The following is a 25,288-nucleotide window of genomic DNA, read 5'->3' on the forward strand; positions in this document are numbered from 1 at the left end:
ACAGTGCCTTCTTTATAAGGCTCTGAGGATAAAATGAGAAAATATCCAGGAAGCATTAAGCACATTGGTTGGTACAGAGTACAATTATGATAGTAGCAAACATTTATGTAGCAAAAAGGCCAGGCACTGATCTAAATGCTTTACATAGGTTAACTATGTTAATCTTCACTACATCCTACTATTTTTTAAAAAAGATTTTATTTATTTGAGAGAGAGAGTGAGAGAACACAAGCACAGGGAGAGGGAGAGGGAGAAGCAGACTCCCCAGGGAGGTGGAGCGGAACTGGATCGCAGAACTCTGGGATCATGACCTGAGCCGAAGGCAGCCGCTTAACCGCCTAAACCACCCAGATGCCCACTACAACCTACTATTGTACCATTTTACAGATGAGCAAACTGGGCACAGGGGTAAGTAATATATGCACTCCAGACACGTTAGCTGTTATTTTTGTGCCCTAGGTTCCTTCCCAGCTCCCCACGGGGGAGCCTTCTCAAGGACCAGAGGGCGCGCGGGGCCAGCCTAGGGCCCAGCCAGTAGCCTGCCAGGACAGAAAGGGTTACTGAAACCGCGCGCGCCTCGTCGCGGATCGTCCGCGGGCCCGCGCTCTCCGCTCACAATGCCGCGGGGCGGGGCGGCAGGGCGGTTCTTCGCCTCCCATTGGCGCACACGCCCCTTCCTGTCACGGCCGGACCGAGCACCGCCCCCTGGCACCGCCCACCGCCCGGGCGCTGCCGGAGTGGACGGTTCCAGACGCATGCTAATGAGGGGGCGGCCGCCGCAGCCCATTGGCCGGCAGCGGAGTGTCGGTGAAGTCAGCGCCGAGTCCCAGAAAAACAGAGCGGGGCCAACTGCAGCGTGTAGTGCGAGTGGGGCAGGACGCGCGCCGCCCGCCCGGAGACCCGCAAGGTAAGCCCGCGCCAGCCTCCCCCTCGCTCGCCCGCGCTCTCCAGACCCGCGGCCGCGGCGCCGGGGGCGTGTGGCGGCCCGGCCCCCGCGGGCGGCGCCTTTGTTCCGCGCTCGGAGGAGGCGCGTTTAAAGGGCCAGCTGTTGGAGGGACTTGGGGGACGCCCTCCCCCAGAGCATCCCCGTGGTCACGGAGAAAGCCGTGGTCCCCCTCAGCCGGACCTTCCTTCCTGCTGGGTGGATCCCCGGTCTCTCCAGGAAAGTTCCCCAGGGTGCGGGGGGGTCCCCGGGATTCAGGTTTTATTTTATTTTTTGTGGGTGGGGGTACGTGCGATCATGGCCACTGCTAGGAGAGAATGTCCGCCTGCTTCAGGCTGGCTGCAATATGGATGGGTGGAGGAGACATCAAAGCCCGGGTGGGTTGGTGCTGTAAAGTGAAACTACCGCGGAGGGGCTCCTCTGCAGCAGCCAGAGAAGAAGGAGGGAGCGAGCGGCAGGATGGAGGCATCGCAGGTGTGTTCATTCATCAGCATCCCCCGGGAGGAGAGGGCGGCGGGAGGGGCGCTAGGACGATCGGTCTGGCCTAGGACCCGCCTGAATGAGCGGGTACGTGTGTGGGTCCGGGAACACCGTGCGAGCCCATCCGCCCATGCTGCTTCGTCCCCCCGGAGTGACTGGCATCATCTTGCTGGGCAGCTCATCACCGACTTGGACGGAAAGCAACTCCTTTCTCGGAATTCCCCGGGCATCCCTAGCTCCCACCTGGTTGCTTTCCAATGTGGCTTCCTTAATAAGCGGTAGCGCCGTTCAAGGTAGAGGGGGAGAGAGGCCTGAAATCATTATGTACCTTTCATGGGGGGATGTGCTGTCGAATTCTGCATCCCCCCTGCATCCGCTGTCGTAAGATGGCTTTGAAATTCACCAGTGCATGCTTTCTTCGGGCAGGCAGAATTTATTACGCTGCTACATTGCTACATAAAAGCAGAAGAGATCCCACTGAGCCTGGCTCCTTTTATCCAGACCCTGTGTTTTCCCAGCATGTTCTGGCTGAACCTTTGGATTTTTATTTTAAACTGAGCGCTGGGATGCTCCTGTTGTCACAGGGCCGACCTGCTGAAATTGCCAGAATTGATTTCACTGTCAATGGGAGGGAGGTTCATTTAGAGACATCATGGAACCTATCTGGCAGTCAGGCCTCTGACATCACCCCCCCCCCCACACACACACGCCCCTTTTCCTTTCATAAGTGAAGGCCAGGGATGGCTTGTCTGTCTCCACTCTTCTTGGTTTTTGAGCTCCTCTATTTAGATTCAGTTTTAGTTTTTGATGGAAGGGAAGCTTGGTGGTGGTTGAAGAGAAGGGGGTGGATTGAAAGTGGGGTGGGGAGCAGATGGGGGCAGCACCCTCAATGACAGGAAGCACATGCTGGACATTTGGAGACTTCAGATCTACAGCCGTTAGAGACGCAGGTGAGATAGATGGCTGTCTACCCACTGGGCGGGTGTGTGTGTGTGTGTGTGTGTTGGCTTGAGGGAGGGGTGGAGGAAGAGGATGCTGCCAGCAATTTTTCTGCCCCACCCTCTTGATGCTGCCTTAAATAGCTCCTTGCCAGCCAAGCTCTGCTGTCTCAGGCTCTTGGCCTGAGGGGATGGCAGAGAAGGGTGGGTCTATTGGCACCTTTGCCCTGCGCACTTTACAGCGGACGGTTAGCAAAGGGGTAGCTCTCCTGGGGTTGCGGAGAGCTCCTTTCTCAGCTGGAGGGCCCTGAGTTTAGCTGTTTTTGGTGACTTCCCTGCAGGGAATTAGCAACTGAAAAGAAATGCTTTCTAGCCTGCGGGGCCAAGAGGTGGGAAGGGTATTGTCATCTTCCCTTCGAGCTCATCCCCTGTTGGCCCGATCCTCCTCTTACCTGCTCTCTTTCCTGCTAGTTGGACAGTTTCTGTGAACTTTTCTGAAGGGATTGGGAATAATGGGGGGTGAGATTGGAGTCCTGGGAGGGGACGAGCAGATGCTTCTTACTCGCAGAACAAAGAACTGTTCAGCGTTTTCCCTATTTTCCCTTCCCTAAAAGAGAGTTCCATATAGATAGCAGACTCTGGGGTTTTCTTCATCGAGTATGAATGGGCAGGGTTCAGGAAAGAAGGCTTTTGATCAGGCAGCATTGGTAATCATCTGGTCATTCAAATTTAGGTCTGGACCCTTCCCTGGACGTGAAAATAGATTTACTGTAGAGGGCACTCAGTGGTCATTTAGGATTTAATCCATCTCTGTAAAAGGAGATGGATGGTCCCAAAAAAACTTTGGTGAAGGAGCTTGGGACCAGAGGCGGGACAGCTGGCTTTGATCCTGGCCACCGACCTGCTTTGGGCTTTGGGTTTGTGGCTTCCACGCTCTGGGCCTGTGTCCTTGTTGGAATAAAGAGCGGAAGGCTTTGGAGCAGACTATTTTCCCGGGTTCCTGACAGCATCACTGTTCTTAGATTCACAAGTCCAGTTTGTGAGGGCATTTTAGCATTTCTTTTTGTTTGCTAAACGATGTTAAAGTCATATTCTTGCTCAATGGCATGAAAGAAGTATTCCAGGACTCAGGCCTCTGATGGCTTCAGATTCAACCTTTCCTCGATTAGTGTGATTGATGAGGAATTACTGTATGTAATAGTTCAGAGCTAGAATGGCCTGGAATGAGGGGCACAGACTCTCTGGAGGTTGAGTGGGTGACTTGAATTGGCAGAAAGCTCAGGAAAAGGAGTTTTTAGAATTCATTCCTCCTTCCTGTGTATGTTTAACTCTCTGCTTTGTTTGCAGTTATACAGGTGAATATTCAGGTGTTTAGAGCAGGAGCGTTGGAAGAAAACTGACTGCCAGGTTTCGCCCCCCTCACCGAAGAATTTGAGGGATTGGGAAGGTTTGGTGATTTGTCCAAAGTCACACAGGTAGCAAGATGCAAAGCTGGGACAGGAACCCAGGTTTGGTGATTCGAGGTCCCATGTTCTATATGTAGCTCTTACTCCCTCCTTCTCTGAGATTCTAAAATGGGATGGAGAAAGTGAGGAGGAAACACGTTGAAGAAGAGAGAGGTTGGAGGCAGGTCAGGTGGGGAAGGGGAAAACACTGGCCTCCAAGCTTGGAGGAGGGAGGGAGCTACCAGCTGGGAGAGAGCAGATTTCTGCAGCCCTGGAGTGAGGGAAACAAGAAGAGGCTTGGTTTAGACAGGGGTGGGAGTGGGTGGACCTGCCTGGGCTTGGGGTGGCCGTGGAGTATCCTTGGGATCTCTCCTGTTGACCCTCAGCCTGCAGAGTGTGGTAGAGGCTGCTTTGCTGTAGGGTCAGCTGAGGCCTTTGGAGCCACTGGGCCACATGGAACTTGAACATGTGGGAAGTCAGGTGTGCTGGCTGTGAGGCCAGAGAGTGCTGAGGTGGGACCCAGTTCTGCTGAAGTCCCAGGTTTTTTTTTACAATTCAAAACGAAAGAAAGTTCTCCAAAGAATCTCTTTTCAACTCAAGCAGCGTTGTCTCCTCAAACTTTCACCGGGGTTTTGTATGTTTTATGAGATGGTGTTTCACATATTCCCTTTTCAGAGGGCACTCCTGGAGCTGGCTGATTGACTGAACTGCAGCCCATGTGCAGGGAGCTTCTGGCCTGGGACCTGAGCTAAGCCTCCGAATGTTTCAATGAGCAATTAAAGAGCTGTGAATAGTGGTTAACCGGATCAGTAGTCGTTCAAAGGCAAGGATGAAAGGTGATAATACTTTGAAGTCTATAGCCCAAGCCAACAGCTGGCCTGTGTGGTGTAGTGTACTTTGGCTCCCTGGTCAGGCCTCGGAAGTGTCTCTAGATTCCTTGAGTTGTTCCCTCTTTTTGTGCAGGGATAGGCCCGCGTGTCTGTGTGTCTCACTGTCCTCTCTTGCTTTCCCACGTTTCCCTCTATACATTTTTTTCTCTCTCCTCCTGCTGAATCTTTCTCTTTCTTCTTCCCCTCTTCCCCATTCTTTCTTGACTGTCAATAATACAGCTTTGTAGTATATTTTAATACATTTACTGCTATTAAAATTTAATCTTCTCTGTTCTTAATTTACAGTCAGTTGAGTTCACTCTCTTTCCATGTGTGGGTATGTGTTTTATACACAAACAAACAAACCAAACCCAATTAAATTGCTTTTTACTTCTTTCTGTGTGGCCTTCCATTGATTTCCACCTCCCCTCCCGTTCCCCCCCTTTTCTTCTGTGGTCAATAGTGGCTCTTTATAGAAAAAAAATTTCCGGGCTCACTGTCATGTGGATAGTATTGTTTTTATAACAAAAACAGTTACAACAATAGAAAAAGTTTCCACCCCTGTATTGTGGACACAAGGGACACCCTCTCCCAAGAGATGTGCCCTATTTCTTGACTTCCTTCCATGGAAAGAGTGCAGTGTGTTCTCTGACAGAGGCCTATACTGTAAAGGCTGTGGGTGTTGATGTTGAAGCTGGGGCTCTTGTCTGTGATTCTCTTAATGCTTAGAGTCGGGGATGTAGGGGGACTTATGGCCAAGAGTATAAGAATTCAGTGTGATGGTTTTTCTTTGTTTCCCTAAGCTGGGTTAACCCAACAGTCAGTGGCAAGACCCAGGCCCCTTTGGAAAAGAATGAGATGTTGCTCAGCTTTCTGATTCATGTCGATTAGGACCCAAAGGAAGCTAGGCACAAATAGGGTAGGCACCCACTGACAGGTTGCAGGTATGAAGTTCCTGGTGCTTTGATGGATGCTTGGTGTAGTGCTTTAAAATTTTCTTCTGACTCAGACCAATTACAAAGAAGATTGAGTCTTGGTTCTCAGTGGTCAGCAGATAGTTTAGTGTCTAAAGCTGGCCTTGCAAGCAAGCAGTTGCCTTGAAATCTCTAGTTAATATGTTAAAAATTTCACATAACTTTTGTACTCTACTCTATGTGCTGGTTTTAGTATAAAGGTATTTAAAATGCTTTACTGTTGGGGTGCCTGGGTGGCTCAGTCAGTTAGGCATCCGACTTCAGCTCACGTTGTGATCTTGGGGTTCTGGGATCGAGCCCCACGTCCAGCTACCCACTTGGTGGGGAGACTGCTTCTCCTCTCCTCTACCCCTTCCTCTGCTCCTTGTTCTCTCTCTCTTTCTTTTTATTTCTCTCTCAAATGAATAAATAAAGTCTTTAAAAAAATATATGCTCTGCTATTGAGTACAACTGATGGTCCAGGAAAATACTGTGTGTATACGGTCCTTCACTTACCCATGTCCACTTGAATCATGCACAGCAGGTCCTGTGCCCAGCTGGAGAAGCCAGCAGTGCGGCAGCACCAAGCCTGGTTGTGTGGAGAGCTGCCCCATGCCCCCGGCCCTTCCTGCTGGCTCTGCCAGACCCACTGGATGTCCCAGTCACAAACACTTCTACATGTCCCCAGAAACCAGGTTTTCCCTCCCTCCAGAGCTTGTCCCTCAAGGAGGGCCTTTTCTCTTCGGCCTGGCTAACTCCTCCTCCTCCTTTTAGGCTCTCCTCACATCTGAAAGGTGCTTTTCTTCCTGTGTTCAGCAGTAGCTGATTCCCCGTCTGTCTTTTCTACCAGATTGTGAGATCTGGCAAGACAGAATCTATGTTTCATCCCTTTTTAAATGCAATTTTAATTTACATCAAAGTCCTATTTTATTTATGTATATATGTGTATATGTGTGTGTATGTAATATACACACATGCTTTTTAAAAGTGTGTTTGTGGGTGTGTATACTTTTTAAAGTCAAGTAGCACTGCAAGGCTTATAAAGAAACGCTGTGTCACCCCTTCTCATTCCAGCAATTACTCCCCGGAGTCCGTCACTGAATGTGATTTTCTATTGCTGCAGTAACAAATTACCACCAACATAGTGGCTTGAAGCAACATAAATTCATTTTATGGTTATGTAGGTTAGAAGTCTGAAAAGGTTCTCACTGGGCTAAAATAAAGGTGGTAGCAGGGCTGTATTCCCTTTTGGGAAGAATCTGTGTCCTTAGTTGCAGTCTTCTCGCTTCTGAAGGCTGCCTGCCTTCCCTGGCCCCTGGCCCCCTTCCTGCGCTGGAGCCGGCTGGCTGAGGCCCCTCCCACTGCATCCCTCTAACTTCTCACAGAGTCCCATCTTCCTCTGACTCCCTACACTTGGAGTACTTTGGGCTTGCCTGCGTCATCTAGCAATCTTATTTTAAGTGCCCTTGATCAGCAACCTTTATTCTGTTTGCAACCGTAATTCCCCTATGCCAGATAACATGTTTATAGGCTCGGGGATTAGGATATGGACACCATCTTTGAGGGGCCATTATTCTGCCTACTACAGTCACTTCCAACTCTATTAGCTATTTTTCCTGATAGTACTGTTATATTTGTGAGTTGCCTGCTAACAGTTCTGTTTCCTGATTATTCAGTTTGGATATTATTCCTTGATGTTCTACCATGGATTAGAGAAGCCCTTAGTCCCTCTCCTCTCCACATACCTCTCTTCACACTGTCTTCCCCATATGGTTATATCACAGTTTTGGGTTATATTAATATTCAATGCTTACATTATCTTGGCTGTGTAAATAGTGTTCATGGCTGAACTTTATACTTGTGCTATATTTCCTCTCTTGTACATCATTTTTTTTTAGTTGATCATTGCCTTCTTTTTTCTATTTTGTTTTCTATGTACTTATTACTAACTCTCCAAGTCTCTGAAAGAATTTTATAACACATGTTCCTCTTTATTTTATTACCATTTTTCCCTTGGAGACCTCCCTCCCAGAGGCCTCCAACCCTTTCCGCTTTCCTGGGTTGATTGACCTATAGGCCTGTGACTTGACTCATCCTGGGAATTCCTTTACCTTGTCCTGAGCTGGATCCTTTGTTTCCTCTTTCTTGGTTTATTTTCCTAGGAGGTTCTAAGAGAGGGTCTGTGGAGGTTCATTTCAAACTTGCACATCTGAAATCTCCTTATTCAACATTTATACTTGATTGGTGGGTTTTTTTTTTCTTCAGGATTTTATTTATTTATTTGACAGAGAGAGATAGAGAGCACAAGTAGGCAGAGCAGCAGGCAGAGGGAGAGGGAGAAGCAGGCTCTCCGTGGAGCAGGGAGCTTGATGGTGGGATTCGATCCCAAGACCCTGGGATCATGACCTGAGGCGAAGGCAACCGCTTAACCAACTGAGCCACCCTGGTGCCCCTGATTAGTGGTTTAATTTGTCTAGAATTTTAGGTTGAAAGCCATGGTCCCTTGGAATTTCGAAAGCATTGCTCCACTGTCTTCTAGGTTCCAATAATAATGGCAAAAATTCAGATGCCATTTGGATTCTTGATCACCTATGGGTAACCTGCTTTTTTCTCACTGCAAGTTTTAGGATCATCTCTCTTTCTCTGTAGTGGAAATTTTCTTGCTTTTAAAATTATTGTGCGAGGTCTTTTAGTGTACTGTTTTGATCTGAAGACTCAAGTTCTTCAGTTTTGGGAAATTTTCTTATATTTTTCCTTGGTAAGTTCCTTTTTTTCTTTTGTCTTTGGAACTCCTCTATTAGTTGGATGTTGGACTTCCTGGGTTGAGTTTATAATTTTTATTTTTATTTTATGTTTTATTATTATTATTATTATTATTTAAAGATTTTATTTATTTATCAGAAGGGGGGGAGAGAGCGAGCACAGGCAGACAGAATGGCAGGCAGAGATAGAGGGAGAAGCAGGCACCCTGCTGAGCAAGGAGCCTGATGTGGGACTCGATACCAGGACGATGGGATCATGACCTGAGCCAAAGGCAGCTGCTTAACCAACTGAGCCACCCAGGCATCCCAAACATTTTATTATTTTTTTAAAGTAGTCTCTGCGCCCAGTGTGGGGCTTGAACTTAAAACCTTGAGATCAAGAGTCACATCCTGTACCAACTGAGCCAACCAGACACCCCGAGTTTATAATTTTAAAATTTTTTCTTTCTTGTTTTTCATTTTATTTTTGTTTTATTTGTGAGAGACCTCTTCAGGTTTATTCTTAACCCTTTTGAATTTTCAAATTTACGTTTTCATGGTTTTGCATGAAACATGCTTGCATACTTACTTTCTGGAATACCTCATTCTCTGATGCTCACATTTTTTTTTTTAAATAGTATTTTGTTCTTGTTTCATGGGTGCAATAAATTCACTTAGGTTATGTTTTTGTTTCTGTTTTTGGTGTTTTTCTGCTCTTTTCTGCTTTGTCTTTGTTTCCTCCAAGCCCCCTTTCCTGCTTGTTTCAGTTACTGGATTTCCCATTGGAACTGTTCTTCCACTGATCCTTGACTGTCCATTTATATTTTAAGATTGCTGATTGGGCATTTGTGTGACAAGGAAGGGGCCTCAACGTCATCGTGGGCTCCAGAAGAGAGCCTGCTTTCGATGTCTGTGCCTATAGATCTTTTCTCAGGGGGATGTTGGGTTTTCCTGGAGAGAAATGTTGCCTGGGGTGAAATAGCCTGGATGTCTTGCATTGTGGGAACCCTGATGGGAAAGGAGGCTGCATACCCTGTTTGGTGTGCAGATTTTCCCTTACTCTGTTCTTTTTTGAAGGTTGCCCCCTTCTTTCCTTTCTTCTCTCAGCTGTGTACCTCCCTCAGCTGTGTCTGCATCCCGAGTCTCTGGCGTAGTTTGCCTAAACAGTCAGTGTCTGCCTTCTTCTGCCTGAGAGACCAGACCGAGTAGATGGGAGGAGAGAAATCCTGGGCTGGAAGTGCTCCTTTAACAAACTTTTAGCACACTCTCTTTTTTAGCCCCTTTCCCCTCCCCTTTTAATCCTTGGTGCCTCCAATTCCAGAGGATTCTTCTGTTTCTGTGGCGGAAGTCCCCACTTGCTTAGTGTTTCCCTTCCCTGCTTGCAGGCAGAAACCCGAGCCCGCTACTGCATGGCGGTCAGCTCTCTGTCTTCCAGAATTCTGTTGCTATATCTTGTCTGTCATCGTCTTCTTTCCATCAAAAATCAGAATTTTCTACTGTCCTTTTAGTGGGGTTCTAGGAGAGAGTAGGGAAGAATATGGGTGTTTCACCCTCCAGTTTAACCAGAAGTTTCATCTCTTTGTCCAAGCCCTTAAACTGGTACCTGCTAAAGGTAGCGTATATTCTCAAGAAATGATTGAATGCACTTTTTTTTTAAAAAGATTTTATTTATTTGACAGAGATCACAAGTAGGCAGAGAGGCAGGCAGAGAGAGAGAGGAAGGGAAGCAGGCTCCCCGCTGAGCAGAGAGCCCAATGCGGGGCTTGATCCCAGGACCCTGAGATCATGACCTGAGCCGAAGGCAGAGGCTTTAACTCACTGAGCCACCCAGGCGCCCCTGAATGCACGTTTCTAAGGTGGTGTGCATACAGTTAGTCATGAGATTTCAAGAGTGTCCAAAGCATGCTGTCTTACAAAAATAAATCCTTTGTTTATTCTGAGATAGACCTAGTAACAGGCAGCAGATCTGGCTTTCTCCCAGTGCCAGGTAGCTGAAGAAGCACAGTGAGCGGGCATTGTGGGCTGGTGGGCTGGAGAGTGACAAGGTTCAGGTGTTATGTCCAGTCCCATCACTAACGACCTGGGGCACCTTGAAAAGTCACTTAGCTTGTCCGGGTCTTGGTTTCCCCCAAATTAAAATGAGCTGTTCATCAAGATTTGATGGAGTTCATGGCCGTAAATTCCTGCTGTGTCAAGGCACAGTGCTAGCATCCTTCCGGTTATCTCTTCCAAGGCAGCCCAGTCAATATTTTGTAGATATGTCTGTGAGGACCTTGGTCACACTGAGTGACTGTGGCATGTATGTCTTACTCCTGATTGAAGTTTCATGCTTGAAACAGTCGGTGCACTGCAGGTTTGACCTGCCTCTCGACGGCGGGCTCCTCGTGGGGGCTGCATCACAGTCATCTTTGTGTCTGACGTAGCCCTGGGTGCGTGGCCCTTGGTGCATGGTAGGCTTTTCCACTTAGAGTACATCAAGGAAATAGGAAAACAGGAGCTTATCTGCCAGAATGCCCAGACCCTGCTCAGAGAACAAGGCCTTATTCCTTGTAAGTCTAGCTGCACACTTCTTGGCACAGTTATGGAGCTTGGGGCCCAAATCTCAAATGCACTGATGGGAAAGTCAGCAGCGATAGCTGTTCTGTACCGTAGCCCTGACACTGGGGGACCGTTTCCCCCAAACACCGTCATGTATTTGTTTAATGGGCCTCACACTGTTACAAGGTAAGATCAGATTCATCTTAACTAAGAAAGTGAATTATAGCTATAATCCTGAGTTTATAGTGTTTACAGATGTTTAAGTGCTTTTTCATAATTTAGTTTGGTTTTCCTAAACCTATGAGTTAATGTGCCAGGACTAGTAAGTAGGAATTTCAGGGAGATAAATTTGGCTTCACAGAGGCACTTTTTATCCTGAGAGCTAGTCCCTGCTGTATTGCATTTGGGAGGCCCTGAGCTCCTTGCCAAGCCAAGGTTAGATGTCCATTAGCCAGAAAGCCTGGAAATCAATGCTGGGGTGGGAGAGGAGGCCTTATTAGAGCACCTGAAAAGTCCTTTGCTTTTGATTTGTTCAACAAATAATTACCGCACATCAGGGTTTGGGCTGGGCTCTGGGAATGTAGCGGTGACCAAAGAGAAGTGGCCTCTGCCCTGTTAGAATTCGAGACTAGAGCTGAGCTTTCCAGTGGACACCAGCCATATTCATTTTAAGTTAATTAAAATAAAATACAGTTTGCCATTCAGTCCCTTGTTCCCACCAGTGCTCCTAGACACAAGTTCCTGTCATCTCAGGAAGTTCTCTCGGGCAGCCTGCACAGGGCTACAGAGAGAGCTCAGCTTCTGTTTCTAGAGCAGGCATCTGTGATCAGCCTTGTTTCACAGCAGAGGCAGCCGATGCAGAGAGAAGCCATTTGTTCTAGGCCATGTCACTGGATGGGCCCGAGCTGGGAACAGATCTCTTCTCCTGGAGCTTGGCTCTTCTTGCTTGGAAGTGAGGGGCAAGCAGATGACGAACGAAGAGCGTGGTCTCTGTGCTGGTGCTGCCCAAGCCTGCTGCCTCCTGGAGCGAGTGGCTCCTCTCTGCCTCAGGCTTTCCCCTGTCCAATGGAGAAAATAAAGGTGCCTCCCTCCCAGGGTTATGGCTGACTCAATGATGCAAGTCTAGCCGCTACCTGATGCATGGTAGTGGTGGCTGCTATGTTGAGGAGAAGGAGACAAGTTATTGGTGGAGTCAAGGAGGCATTTTCAAACAGACCGCAGAGCAGAGAAAGAATGCTGGCAGGCGAGGCTGTGTTTGCAGAGCCGACTGACCGCCTGGAGAAAGACCCAGAACTGAATGTGTCTAAGCTGGGGGCTGCTTTGGGCGTGAGACCTGATGTAAAAATGCCAGCCGTGAAGCTCGTCACTGACACTTGAACAAGGAACCCTTTTGGTGTCCCTTTCCTTCTGGTCTGCTTCTACCCATGGCCCTTTGTCTTGTCCCCAGACACTTCTCTCCCCATACTGTATTTCTGCCTTGGTGAGGGGTGGTTCTCAGACATTGGCCGTCAGCCCCATAGAGCAGAGGGATGTGCCAGAGGTGTGTGGAGGAGAGATCCTGGGTGATCTGGCAGCTGGAGCCTAAGCTTCTCTTTGGGATTTTCGTCGCTTGGTGATTTACTCAGTCTTGCAAGCAGGTCCACCTGGTGTGGCCTGGTGTGCTCAGGGTGCCCTGTTTTGGGGAAAAAGGGAGCTCTGATGTTCCAGGGCTGGGAGGGCGCCCCATTTGCTGGGCGAATCCCTGCTTGCACGCGGAACTTCAGTCAGAGAAGTGCTTTCATAGCCACAGGCTCATCTCGTCCCTCGAACAGGCGTCGGTGAACGTGTAGAACAGGTGTCCATGAACATGTAGAACAGGTGTCCATGAACAAGAGCATGGGGCTCTTGGCTTCCCTGCAGGCGTCCAGCAGTTTATTTCAGGTTTTGAGGCGGGAAGGTTTGGGTAGGACAGGGTGTGTGGGGCCGGGGGTGGTGATGGCACCCGGGACACCCCTGACCTATCCGGCATCTCGCCTCAACCAGGTGAGGCATGCAGGGCAGGGGGCAGAACACGGCCAGGGACAGACCGTCAGACAGACAGACAGCCTCGGCCAGGTGAGGCACGCAGAGCAGGAGGCAGAACATGGCCAGGGATGGACGGTCAGACAGACAGACAGACAGTCAGGTGTCTGGTGATTGTGGACTCAGGACTGACCTGGGGGGAGACTGCTCCTGGCTACCTGGCTTCTCACGGGGCCACGCACGTGCTGCCTGGGGACCTGTGGTCAGGATTGTTGAGTACTTGTGACCTCTACCTGGCTTTGCCAAGCTTGTTCTTCATGGATGACGTTCTAGCCCGGGGCAGCTGTGACAGGAATGGGTGCTTAGAAGATCCCGGAACTACCCACGTGTCAATGCGCAAACTCATTATTCATTTATAGAATGCCTGGTGCATCGATTATGAGCATCAACCCATAGGCCGGCCTTTGAATTTGGTTTCCCAGTACAAAAGGTCACCGGGACATAACTGTTGAAATCCAAACAGTTTCTCTTGTTGCCGGAATTTGTGGGGGACCTGGCAGCGGTGCGTTTTCCTAGTGTGACCCGTAAGGAGCTTGCTCACGTGCAGATCGCTCGTCTCCAGGTAGAGTTTGTCTGGCATCTGTCGGGGCAGCACCAGGGTTGAGTGACTGTTTTTCTGTAAGCCCAGAATGATGGTCAGGGGGCGTAGCTGTTGATGCTGCGTCGAGGGGGGACAACGGAAACATTTTCATGTTGTGTTGCTGTGTGGGCGTCTGTCCCCCGCTGCTGCAACACACACACCGCTGACTCTTGTATATGCCTCTCCTCCTAGACCACATGCGCAGCAGGCCGGCGAGAGGAGGGGATCCCTCGGCCCGTGGGGCGAGGTGAGACGGGCCGGAGCTGCCGTTAGGAGATCTGTCACTGCCCCAGTGGCCTGGGCCGTAGGCTTGAGAGCAGGCCAGGGATCTGGATGGAAAAGCCAAGGCAACAGGAGGAACTGGGCTGCGTTAAGCAGGACAAAATGAATAGAGTCTCCAGAGAAAGAAAAACCCCAACAGGGATGGAAGATAGAGTAGCTAGAGAAAGCTGGACTCCGGAGGCCCGAGGGCCTTAAGCAGGGGCGGGTGCCGGCTGCTGACAGATGGGTTGCCAGGCCCGTGAGCCTGGCCCAAGACAGTCGCAGGCCTTGGAGGACGGTTTTTGTGCTTGCTTTGTGGGGCCTTTCTTTGGGCATGGTGCGTTAGCGAACCAGGCCTGGCAGGTGTGAGGGGGCGAGGCCCCCCAGGAGCTGGGAAATGTTAGTCATGCCTGAGCGCGGAGAGAAGCAAGGCTGCTCTTCAGAACAGCTGCTGCGGGAGGAGGCCCCCAGCCTGCCAGCCTACGGTACCGTCCACGGTCTCCGTCTGATCTTGAATGATGAAGGTCATGGACTGTTTCACTCACCTGAAGTGGGCTGTTTTCACTCACCTTTCACTCACCTGAAGCATCGTGGTGAATAATTTTCTTTCCTGGGGTCACAGGGGCTCCAGTAGAGAAGGGGTTTTTGTGGCCGCAGTTCTGGATTCCCAGGTTGCTCTCGCGAGGATCGTCCCCCTGGGCAAACAGGGAATCCAGAGGTCACCCTCCATGGCAGGGCGCACACCTCCTTGGGCTGCCTTGCTGGGTATTTGCACCGGGGGTTCCTTTCCATTGTAGCAGGGAAGAAACCATGCTGTTAGAAGATGTAAAATATTTAATACTCTCTTTAAAAAATTAAACTGCCTAGGAGCCTTGGGTTGGTGGTGCCCATAGCAACAGGCATGGTTTCCAGGAGTGTCTTCCTAGGAGTGTCTTCCTAAGCTTTTGAACTTCTCAGGAGGGGTGCAGGACTCCACTCCCGGCTGGGAGACCTGGAGGAAACCCACCTGCCTGCTTGGCCCAGAGACCGGACGGTATTGGGACTGAGTGACCCCTTCAGAGGTTGGAAGCTGGGTCTGTTTTGATAAATAGGGGAGAGTAAAGGGGAGGGGAACTCACTATCCTTTTGGGGCTTGTTCATTCATTTTGTTTTATTGGCCTGTTAGTCCCTGGCACTTACGCTTCTCCGTTCCAGCCTCTGGATTTTGCCTGTTTAGTTTCCTTAGCTGGGAGTGTTCTTTCTTCCCTTTACCTAGCCAACTCTGCTCGTCCTTCACATGGCACCTGCAGCAGCGTGTTCCTGGGGAAGCCTTCTCTGATCCCCTGGAGCGGTTTAAAACATCTTGTTTGAGACTCTCATGATTCAGTGGTTCTGGACAGAACATTCATCACAGCATCTGTCTCAGCTGCTTTGTTACATTTGTTGGGGAAATCATTGTTTGTCTGCCCACCCCAGCCATCTGTAGCTGGATCCATGATGGCCGTGGCCAGAGCTGGTTCTTAGCCATATTCTGTCCCCAGGGCCCAGCGTGTGCCTGGCTCACAGAAGGGGCTCACTAGCCATGAGCAAATTAATTCATTTACTAAATTTTGGGTTCTGTCGCAAATTCTGGGAATATAAAGAGAACAAAACACCCCAGCTGTCCTCACGCTGTTCCTAATCTAGAGCAGTGGGTGAGCTCTCAAGAGATCGATTGAGTGGCAGGAAGAAAACATCAGTGAAAGTTCTATTTATTCTTTAACTCAAACATAAGAAAAATGTAACTTTCCTATTTATAGTAGTACAGATTTTATAATTAACTTATAAGTAAATATGCCCAAAGCTATTTTACTAGCAGGAAGGTGTGATCAGAAAGTTGGGTGACCTGGTCTGAAGGGAGAAGTAGGCACATGAAAAGGTTTTTGTGCCCAGGTGTTATAAACACTAAGGTAGGGCAAGTACCAGCTGGAGTGGGGGCTGCCATGGGGCTAGAAAAGGACCAGAGGAGGGTATTCCTGATAAAAGTTGGGGGCACCAGCATGAACAAAGGTAGCGTGGCATGAGAAGGCTTAGTGGATTGGGAGAGGTCAATACTTTTTTTTTTAAGATTTTATTTATTTATTTGACAGACAGAGATCACAAGTAGGCAGAGAGGCAGGCCAAGAGAGAGGAGGAAGCAGGCTCCCTGCTGAGCAGAGAGCCCGATGCGGGGCTCGATCCCAGGACCCTGAGACCATGACCTGAGCCAAAGGCAGAGGCTTTAACCCACTGAGCCACCCAGGCGCCCCGGGAGGTCAATACTTTAATAAGGCCGGGAGTATAAGGATGGGGAAGGGCCTGCTAGATGCCCCTACTGGACTGGGGGAGGATGGAGAATTGGGAATACCAAGATGGCTGAAATAGGGCCCCTGCCTGCAGGGTGAACATAGTCTGATTGGGGAGAGAATGGTGCATGCGTGCCCTAAGGGGAGAAGAGTGCAGTGAGTGCCTGGATTCAGAACAAAGTGGGTATTTGGGTTAGAGGGGGATCAGGCTGGTCATGTTTTCAGAATATACCATGCCCAATCTCACAGCTCCCTCTTCATTGCAGGAGGGGAAGAGGGAGGGCTGGTTACTGACTTCAAACTTCTTTGGAAACCCATCTCAGGGTTAGGCTCTCCCAGAAGTTCTCCTTCATCAATCCTACCCAGTAAGACTTTTTAACCTTAATGTGATTTAGACACCTCCATGGATTATATTTTCTGGGTTACAAAATGGTTTATGAAGAGAAAAGTGGCATCCGGCCTGTAGAAATATGCATATTTGATGTGTTTACTTACCTGTGTAATCATACACACTCCTTTCTTTCTTTCTTTTTTTCCCTTAAGTCCCAAGGCTTGAAGTAATTATGTAATTAGAATCCACATAGAATGTGGTTAGATAAGGTGTAATTAAAGAGGAAAGCCTAATTTTGGAAGAATGATAAGAGGTCATTTGATTCAGTCTGGGCCCAAATCCAATCTTGGAAGAACAGTAAGAGGTCACTTGGATGTACGGGGAGCTTGGGGCCACCCAGGAGCCCAGGCTGGCCTGAGAACTGGGCAGATTCTGTTTCTTTCAGTTCACTGTGAAGCCTATTCATTGAACATCTTCTTGGTAAAGGGTATTGTAGGAGGCTCAGCTGTGGGTGAGGAGGAGAAGGTCTGCGTCTAGGGAGGACATGGTGGTGGTGGGGAGATTGACTGGAGAACAACCGGGAGGTCCTAAGGTGGAGAGATGAAGACTCCTTTGTGGGGGGGTGTGGGAGTTGGGGAACAGGGAGGAGGTTCACAGAGCATGTGGCATTTAAGATTGCTTGAAGGGTAAGAAGGGTTTCAAGAGCAAGGGCAGGGACTCTCTGGCCTATATTTGTGGAATGAATGCCAGGCTGAGGTTGGAGGTGGGAAGAACATGGTCAAGTTGGTGGTTGGCCATTTGCAGTTTGGTGATGAGGTAATGTTCATATAGCTCAGGCAATAGAGGGACAACATGTGGCCAGGAGAACACCAGGCTTAGGCCCTTCACTGCTAGTGGTGACTACGTGCAGAGGAGTTGAAGACTACTGTGGGCTGTGGAGGTCAGGGGAGGTCCTCATGGGGGGACCAACAGGATAGGAGGAAAGGGAGGACGGGAGACCTGCCAAGGAGGGGAGTGATGTGGCCAGAGGTCTGAGAGGGAGCCAGGAGGTCATCCAGGAGAGAGAGGAGGGGGCACATAGGGGAGCAGGGCAAACCCAGGTGGGCTGGAGTAGGTAAGTGAGCTTTCTGGGTGTGTTGGGCAGGAGAGCTTTGATCCCGTGGGACAGACGAGCCATGGCAGGTTGTTGGACAGCAGAGTGGCATGGCAAAGGTATGTTGAGGGAAGAAGAATCTGGCCCTGTTGTGTAGAATGGGCTTCTGGAGAGTTCAGCCTCCAGAACTCCTTGGACTCCATGGGCTCCTTGTCATGAGGTGATTGGAACGAGGCAATGGGTTTGGGAGGGTGGGACTGGTGGTCTGCAGGCCGGTGTCACAGAGGTCTACTGGTCTTGGTGACAAAAGGACGAGAGAAACAGGGCAGGGGAAGAAGCCGCGGTGATTGCAAGCTGCGGAGCCTGGGAGAAGCCAGTGGTACCAGAGACAGGAAGGGGGTGCAGCTGGTGAGAAAGAGGGAGTGGGGAGAGGCATGGCGAGTCTAGAGCCCCGAGACCCACGTTCTAACTCAGCCTTGGAACTGGCTGAGACCTTGGGCCTATTCCTTCCTCTCCTGCGGTCCAGTTTTTGGTTAGGAGGTGGTTTTATTGTAGGATTCAAGCCAACCAGAGACCATGGAGTCCTTACAGCCCTAGGGTTTGGGCAAAAGGAAGGGTATGGGCTGGAGACTTGTGAGCCCTCCCATGGAGGGGAAAGAAACCACGTGGTCTTCTTCTTTGTCTTCCTGGAGTGAGTGGGCAATGAACTGTGGGAGGGACTCCGGGGGACCGAGTTGCAGGGGAGGGGATGCTATCCCAGCTCATCCTGCCCATCTCAGGGTGGTTATGGGATTCTGACCTAATGCGTGTGCAAATTCAAAGTCTACACAGATGTTGTGGTCAGTGCTCCATTCCGGGGTGGAGCAGAGGAGGGGTTAATCTTCCGGAATTCACAGGAAGGAAATTCTCAGGGCAGGGAACTTCTTCCCCTCCTCCCTTTCCCTCCCCAAGCCAATCTTTGGGAAACTTCTGGCCTTGGACCTTTTGAAACGGAGTCCATGCAGAGAAGGCTTCCTGGCAGAGGAGGGCTTGGACAAGCCCTGGGAAAGGAGAGAAGGAAGGATTTTCCAGAGGAGGAGGATGACACAGAGTTATATTACCCAATATAAACTAGAGTCCAGAAAGAAGGGATGTGTGTTCTGAATACCTAGGGTGTGCTTTCTTGATGTTTGTCTAATAATCTGTACATCATTTCTGCCTTTATTATTATCCCATTTTACAGATATGGTGACATTATTAATTTGCACGAGGTCTCAATGGTCTGGCAGGATTTCATTTTATTCAGATCTGACTCCCATGGCAACAAATACCCTCTTCTATATTCTGTAAATACTATATTGTGCTGGCTTTTGGGGAACGTAGGGAAAAGAGGTGCATTTGTCTTTGTGACCCTTGTTCCCAGGTAAGCACTTACTTAAAATGGGGATCCAGCTGCTGTCCACACGCGGCATTCTGACGCAGTGTGGTGTCTTGGAGAGTAGTAATGCGGGGGGCACTCATTCACAGATTAGGAAACCGAGGCCCAGCAAGGAGAAGGGATATTGCCAGGGTCTGGGCAGAGTGGGGATGAGAACTAGAAGAGTCTGGAGGCTTGGAGACTTGTGGCTCTTTTAAGGCCTCCCTGTGGAAAAGTTTGTTTTTAGACAACAATGGAAACCTTTGTCTGGAGAGTTGGTCTGGGCAGGGTTGGATCTGAAAGGTTCTGTGAGTGTGTGTGTGTGTTTTCTTTCCTTCACTTTAACCTCAGATGCCTTTGAACCAGCAGGAAGGATTCCTTAAGACCAAAGGTTAAGACCAAAGGCATTTAACAGGTGGAAGGAGCATAGGAAGAAGGGGGAAGATCAGAAGCCACAGAAATAGAAGACTAAATGCTAGCCTTGACTAAAAGGAATTTTCCAGGCCCATAAATAATCCCAAATGTTTATTGAATGTTAAATTCACTCACAGTGCCAGGCAATCATTATGTGTCATTTTATGTAACTGCCAGGGTTTCCCTATCAGGTGGGTGCTATTTCATTGCTCCCATTTTAAAGATGAAGGAACTGAGGCTCAGCAAGGCTAAGTGACCTACCCAGAGTCTCGGAGTTGATAAGACAGAGAGAGGCAGGATTCTAACCCAGGTCCACCCAATCCAAAGCACTATCTTCAAGGCCCAAGCTATTTTGTAGGACTAGGAGTTCCGGGTGCCTGAGTCTTTGGAGCTATATGGAGTCGCTTATTTAGGGAGCTCACCCCTTGGCAGTGGTGCTTAGCTGAGGGTAGTTTTATCCCTACAGGACATTTGACAATGTCTGGAGGAGACATTTTCAATTGTGGTGACCTGTGGGGGTGCTGTGGCCTCTGGTGGGTGGAGGCCTAAAAGTGTGCGCCTAAAAGTCTGTGGTGCACAGGGCGGCCCACCACAGAGGAGTATTGTGTGCCCCGTGTTGGTTTGCTGAGATCGAGGAACCTTGCCCTTTGGGGGCCTGGCTCTGTTCTCACCTCAGAGCACAAGACTAGTGGAAGGCCGTTTGGAGAGCCCGCCTGAAGAACTCAGGGTGTTCCCTTACCTGCAGGGACTTATGTTGTTGTTTTACCTCAGTGGATGTTTGCAGATTGTGCCCCCCCCAACCCAGATTGAACCCTGAGAGGCTGGCATGGTGGTCGTGGTGGGTAGAGGCCAGGAAGGAAAATTCAAGCAAGGCCTGACAGGTCAGGGTGGCCCAGGGCCTCAGGTGAGAGGCAGGTGGGGCCCAGTCCAGCTGCTAAGAATGGGTTCAGCTGTTTCTCTGTGGGACTGGAATCACTCAGGTCCAGGGAGTCGTGTAATTCTGATGCCTTTATTAAATTACTGTGACTACCCACCAAGGGAAGGGTCTGAGAAAGGGGCATATGTGTTGTGCTTATAACTTGGATAGTGCTCTGCTGCCTGCCAGACTTCTTTGTTTACTGGTTACTCTTTAACTCTGGTCAGCCCCTGTCACAGGGCAGAACAACAAACAAATTTGGGGAAGCCCCAGGACCCTTGGCCTTTATGTGAGCTTCTCTGAGCAGCTTCCGCTGAGCATTGCTGGTGCCCGATAGGTCTAAGAGAACAGCCGCCTATCCTGAGAGGGCACCGCTTGGGCAGTCCCGAGGCAAGCCGCCCTGCTTCACCCCCAGCTGCTCTGACTTCAGGCCCCTCTTCCAGGTCAGCCATGGAAAAGGTGAGTCTGTGGCCTGGTCTCAGATGGTCACATCACCAAGTAAAATTTTTGCCTGACCCTGTTTTCAAGTGAGCCCGCCCTGGCCAGCTTTCTACTACAGTGCCTTTCCCCCTGCCGGCCTTGCTGACAGGAATGATTCCCCGACTGCTTTCCATCCCCGGGGCCCCACTCCAAAGCTCTCTGGCCACTCCAGCCAGCAGGGTCACCTCTGTCGTCCAGATGCCCTCTGCTCCAGTGAGTCCTTTAGTCTTTATCCAGTCAGTAAATTCTAGGCTCCCTGTGTCACCTTTTAGTCGCTAACCAGCTGTGTGATCTCAATGAGTCACTTAACCTCTAAAGAAGCAGCATAGGATTGAACCAAGTCAGATGACTTCAGCTCACTTCCAGCATTAGTGTTGAGAGTCTCAGCCCTAGGACCTGGGGTGTTTCTCTAAGGTCTTTGGCAAGTTGGGTTCCCCTTTGATCCCGTTACAGATTCATGGAGGACTCAGAACTGGTTGTTAAGGAACCATCTTTGGACCAACTAAGCAAGCTTTTTAAATTCTTTACTCAGCAAATGTTTGTTGAGTGCCAGCTATAATCAAGAGGGTGTGGTAGGTTCAGTAGGGCTGTAAGACGGGGTGTCTTGGGCTTTGTCCTCAAGGAGCTCATAGCCTTGTAGGGGCCAAGTATGTCCACACCATAACAGAATAGATTCTCCAGCATATCACCTTGTGTCCATCCTTAGTATCAGTTATCACAATTGAGATAATGACCCCCTGCCTATGAATTTAAAGTTCCGTAAGAGGTGGAATTTTTTTCAGTCTTATTCACTATGCACCTAACACAGAGTGAGCAGTCAGATTTTTGTTGAATGAGTGCAGTAAAAAATGATACCAGTTGTCTTGGGTTTTGAAGGAAGGGTAGGAGTTAGACCTGCCTAGATGGGGGAGGGGGACATTATGGACTGACAGGGGATGAGGGTGGGGTGGAGACAGGAGGAGGAAATGTGTGAGCAAATGCACAGATGTAGGAAGGCCCAAGGCATGCTGGTTAACTTGCAAGTCCATTGTGACTGGACCCTGTGATAAGATCAGTATCAGAGCGCCCCCTGGTTGGCTCTTGGCTCAGTGGATTAAGCCTCTGCCTTTGACTCGGGTCATGATCTCAGGGTCCTGGGATCAAGCCCCACATCGGGCTCTCTGCTCTCTGCTCGGCGGGGAGCCTGCTTCTCCCTCTCTCTCTCTGCCTGCCTCTCTGCCTACTTGGGATTTCTCTCTGTCAAATAAATAAATAAAATCTTAAAAAAAAAAAAAAAAAAGATTAGTATGAGACAGACTGGAAAGGTAAAGTGGGGCCAGATGTGGAGAGTCCTGAATTCAAGCTGTGTTCAAGGGATTGGATTTATCCTACGGTAAGATGACCTCACATTCCAGTTTCCCAGTGAGCCTTTGGCTGTTGTCCCCTTGTGATTATTATTAGTGCCCTGCCCCCTGTGGCCCCCCTCCCCCCCAGCTCACAGGTGTTCCTGTTTGGGTGATAAATTGTATGACCCTATAATCCTAAAGACTATGGGGTGCCCTGAAAGGATTCACGGTTGGACATGGTCCCGCTGGCGAGGAGAAGGTCAGTGCCTGGTGGCTCCTGGAGACAGGAGACAAGACCTTCTCTGGTCTAGGTAGAGAAGGTCTGATCCCAAGAAGAAGTAGCGGCATCTGAAAGGAGAGAGTCAAAAAAGAGACTAAGGCCAAAGTGACACCACACATAGTCTCTAAGATGGCCCCAAAGTGGCTCTTCCCATGACAGATTTGTTCTAAAGTTCAGACCCACCGGGTACACGTTTCTCTAACTTGAAGTTATGACTGATAAGAAAAGCATCTACATTGTGTCTGTTTCCTGAGCAATTAAAAGTCAAAGAAGCTTCTCCCCAGCCTCCAAAACGTTCTGGTGAAACACACTGGTATTCACTCTCCTAAACCCCAGCATTGTTCCTTGGAATTTAAAATAGGTTATGAATGTGCTTGATGTCAGGAAAGATAAATCTGTGAGGAGGACTGTAGTCAATACATTTCCTTTTTAAGTAGAAACAATATAAAGAGCTTCATTCAGTCCTGAATCAATCTCACTTTGTTGCCATGATTGTGTAAAACCTGACCTGCTTTATGTCCGTCTCACACTGTTTATATTCCCCGCTGTTCCCCATCTTAGCTGGCCCTGCACGGAGTCAAAGCCTTTTTAGGCCATGTACCATGTACCGCTCCCTTCTCCCAGGGCTGGTTTATTGCCTGCTGCAAAAAGACTATGCTCTGAGCAGTCAGTTCATTCTTGTATCTGGGGTGCTCTTCTGGGCAGCTCTTCCAGGGGCCCCTAAATGAGCCTCCTTTGTCTTGGAGGTAGAAGCCCAAATTCCTTGGCTTTTGAAATTCCTGTTAAAAAGAGGACCACATTTTAAGATTTTATTTTTAAGTTATCCCTGCGCCCAATGTGGCTCTTGAACTTAAAATCCTGAGAGCGAGTTACACGCTCCGCCGACTGAGTCAGCCAGGTGCTCCACAATATAATAGCATTAAAAATAGTTGATACATACACATGGTTCAGACATCAAGATACTAAATGTATGCATTGAGAATTTTCTTTTTTTTTTTTAAAGACATTATTTATTTATTAGAGTGTGCACGAGGGGGGGGCGTGGGGGGACAGAGGGAGAGGGAGAAGCAGACTCCCCACTGAACAGGGAGCCTGATGTGGGGCTCCATCCCAGGACCCCAGGATCATGACCTGAGCTGAAGGCAAATGCTTAATTGACTGAGCCACCCACGCTTAGCTGACTGAACCCACTTGCATCGAGAATTTCCATTCTTACCCCTGTGAGGTATATATCACTCCCTCCTCCAACCTGGCCCCTATTAGGTGGGCTAAATGTAATGTTCCAGTTTACCTATGACAATCCTTGTTTGTGTTTTTCATCCCAGTGAATGTCCAGTAACACCTGCTTTCAACCTCAAAAATGTCCTAGTTTAGGTACTAAATGATATATACCTCTATAGACAGGTAATCATTTTTATTAGTTTCTTAGATTTCCTTCCAGAATTTCTATATTCAGATACATATGTAAGGTGGGGGGTAGTGACATACATTGCTTTTGTTACTGAGTATACCTTGGAAAACTATCTATCTGTAGAACTAGGGTTCTTCGTTCTGCTGAAGTATCTTTGTGTTTGTAGAGACTAGTAGGCAGTTAACTTTCCCTTGGTTTATCAGTTTAATTACTGTGTAGGAGTTGCTTCTGTTTACCTAGAGAGAAACAAAAGACTGTGGGAAATGAAGCCAGCTTCCTTCCCGTAGGAAAGCCAGTTCAGTAGTAAACTCATCCAGGAAGCTTTAAGGCACCAGCTTTCTGCCTAAGATGGTACTGGGCACTTTGGATGAAGTGGGTCCTGCCTTTATCGCCGCTTGTCTAAGTGCTTCAAAATCTGGTTCAGATGCCTCAGCCCTGCAGGAAGCCTTCCCTGATTCCCTGGCTAGAATTCTTTGGCATTCCCATCCATGCACTCATCCTTCCCTCCACTCATCCATCCATCCACTCATCCATCCACTTATCCATTCATCTACCCTTCCTTCCTTTCTTCCTTCCTTCCACTCATCCGTCCATCTACTCATCCATTCATCCGTCCATGCATCCACCCACTCATCCATCCATTCATCCATCCACTCATCCATCCATCTACTGATTCATCATCCACTCATCCATCCACCCACTCATCCATCCATTCATCCATCCACTCATCCATCCATCTACTGATTCATCATCCACTCATCCATCCATCCACTCATCCATCCACTTATCCATTCATCTACCCTTCCTTCCTTTCTTCCTTCCTTCCACTCATCCGTCCATCTACTCATCCATTCATCTGTCCATGCATCCACCCACTCATCCATTCATCCATCCACTCATCCATCCATCTACTGATTCATCATCCACTCATCCATCCATCCACCCATCCATCCACTCATCCATCCATCTACTCATCTATCCATCCATCCATCCACTCATCCATCCACTTATCCATTCTTCTACTCTTCCTTCCTTCCTTCCACTCATCCATCCATCCACTCATCCATCCACCCATCCACTCATCTACTGATTCATCATCCATTCATCCATCCATCCACTCATCCACCCATCTATCCATCCATCTATCGTTTCAGGAACCAGCTTTCACTGAGCACATCCTTGTGCTAGGATCTGTGCTAGAGATGAACAGGTGAGGGGCCCCTTTCTGTAGGAGACAGAACGATGGGTGTGTGAGTGGACAGTTACAATGCAGCACTCAGACTGCTTGAGGAAGCACAGAGTGAAGGGTGCCCGAATGCTGTTGAACTGGGGGAGAACTAGGGAGGCTTTCTGAAGACGCTTCCCCTAATGGGACTTGCTTTTTCCTTTTTCTCTAAGTACTTGCCTTATCTTCAGTGTTACACCGAGGTTCTTCATATTACCCTCAGCTCTGGCCCCTTCCCCTGTCACTGCACGTCTGGTGTGGTGCTCTGCATTTCATAGTCATTCAAATATTTGTTGAGTAAAAAA

General features: G+C 49.1%; 1 protein-coding gene across 49 annotated transcripts in view; it reads left to right on the forward strand.

The window, feature by feature from the left end:
* The first annotated feature begins 726 nt into the window (after window positions 1–726).
* Window positions 727–25,288, forward strand: part of SORBS1 (sorbin and SH3 domain containing 1) — a 226,494-nt gene continuing 201,932 nt past the window's right edge. For 6 of the 49 annotated variants that reach the window (XM_045068668.1, XM_045068671.1, XM_045068669.1 and 3 more), the window contains exon 1: window positions 735–907. The gene's annotated coding sequence lies outside the window, so the exon portion shown is untranslated. Of the gene's footprint in view, window positions 908–25,288 lie in introns of all 49 variants that reach the window. The other 43 variants (XM_045068678.1, XM_045068677.1, XM_045068691.1 and 40 more) reach the window with 23 other exon arrangements.

Source organism: Mustela putorius, unplaced genomic scaffold (genome assembly GCF_011764305.1).
Source record: "Mustela putorius furo isolate JIRA1106 unplaced genomic scaffold, ASM1176430v1.1 tig00003909_pilon_pilon_pilon, whole genome shotgun sequence".
Classification (NCBI taxonomy): domain Eukaryota; kingdom Metazoa; phylum Chordata; class Mammalia; order Carnivora; family Mustelidae; genus Mustela; species Mustela putorius.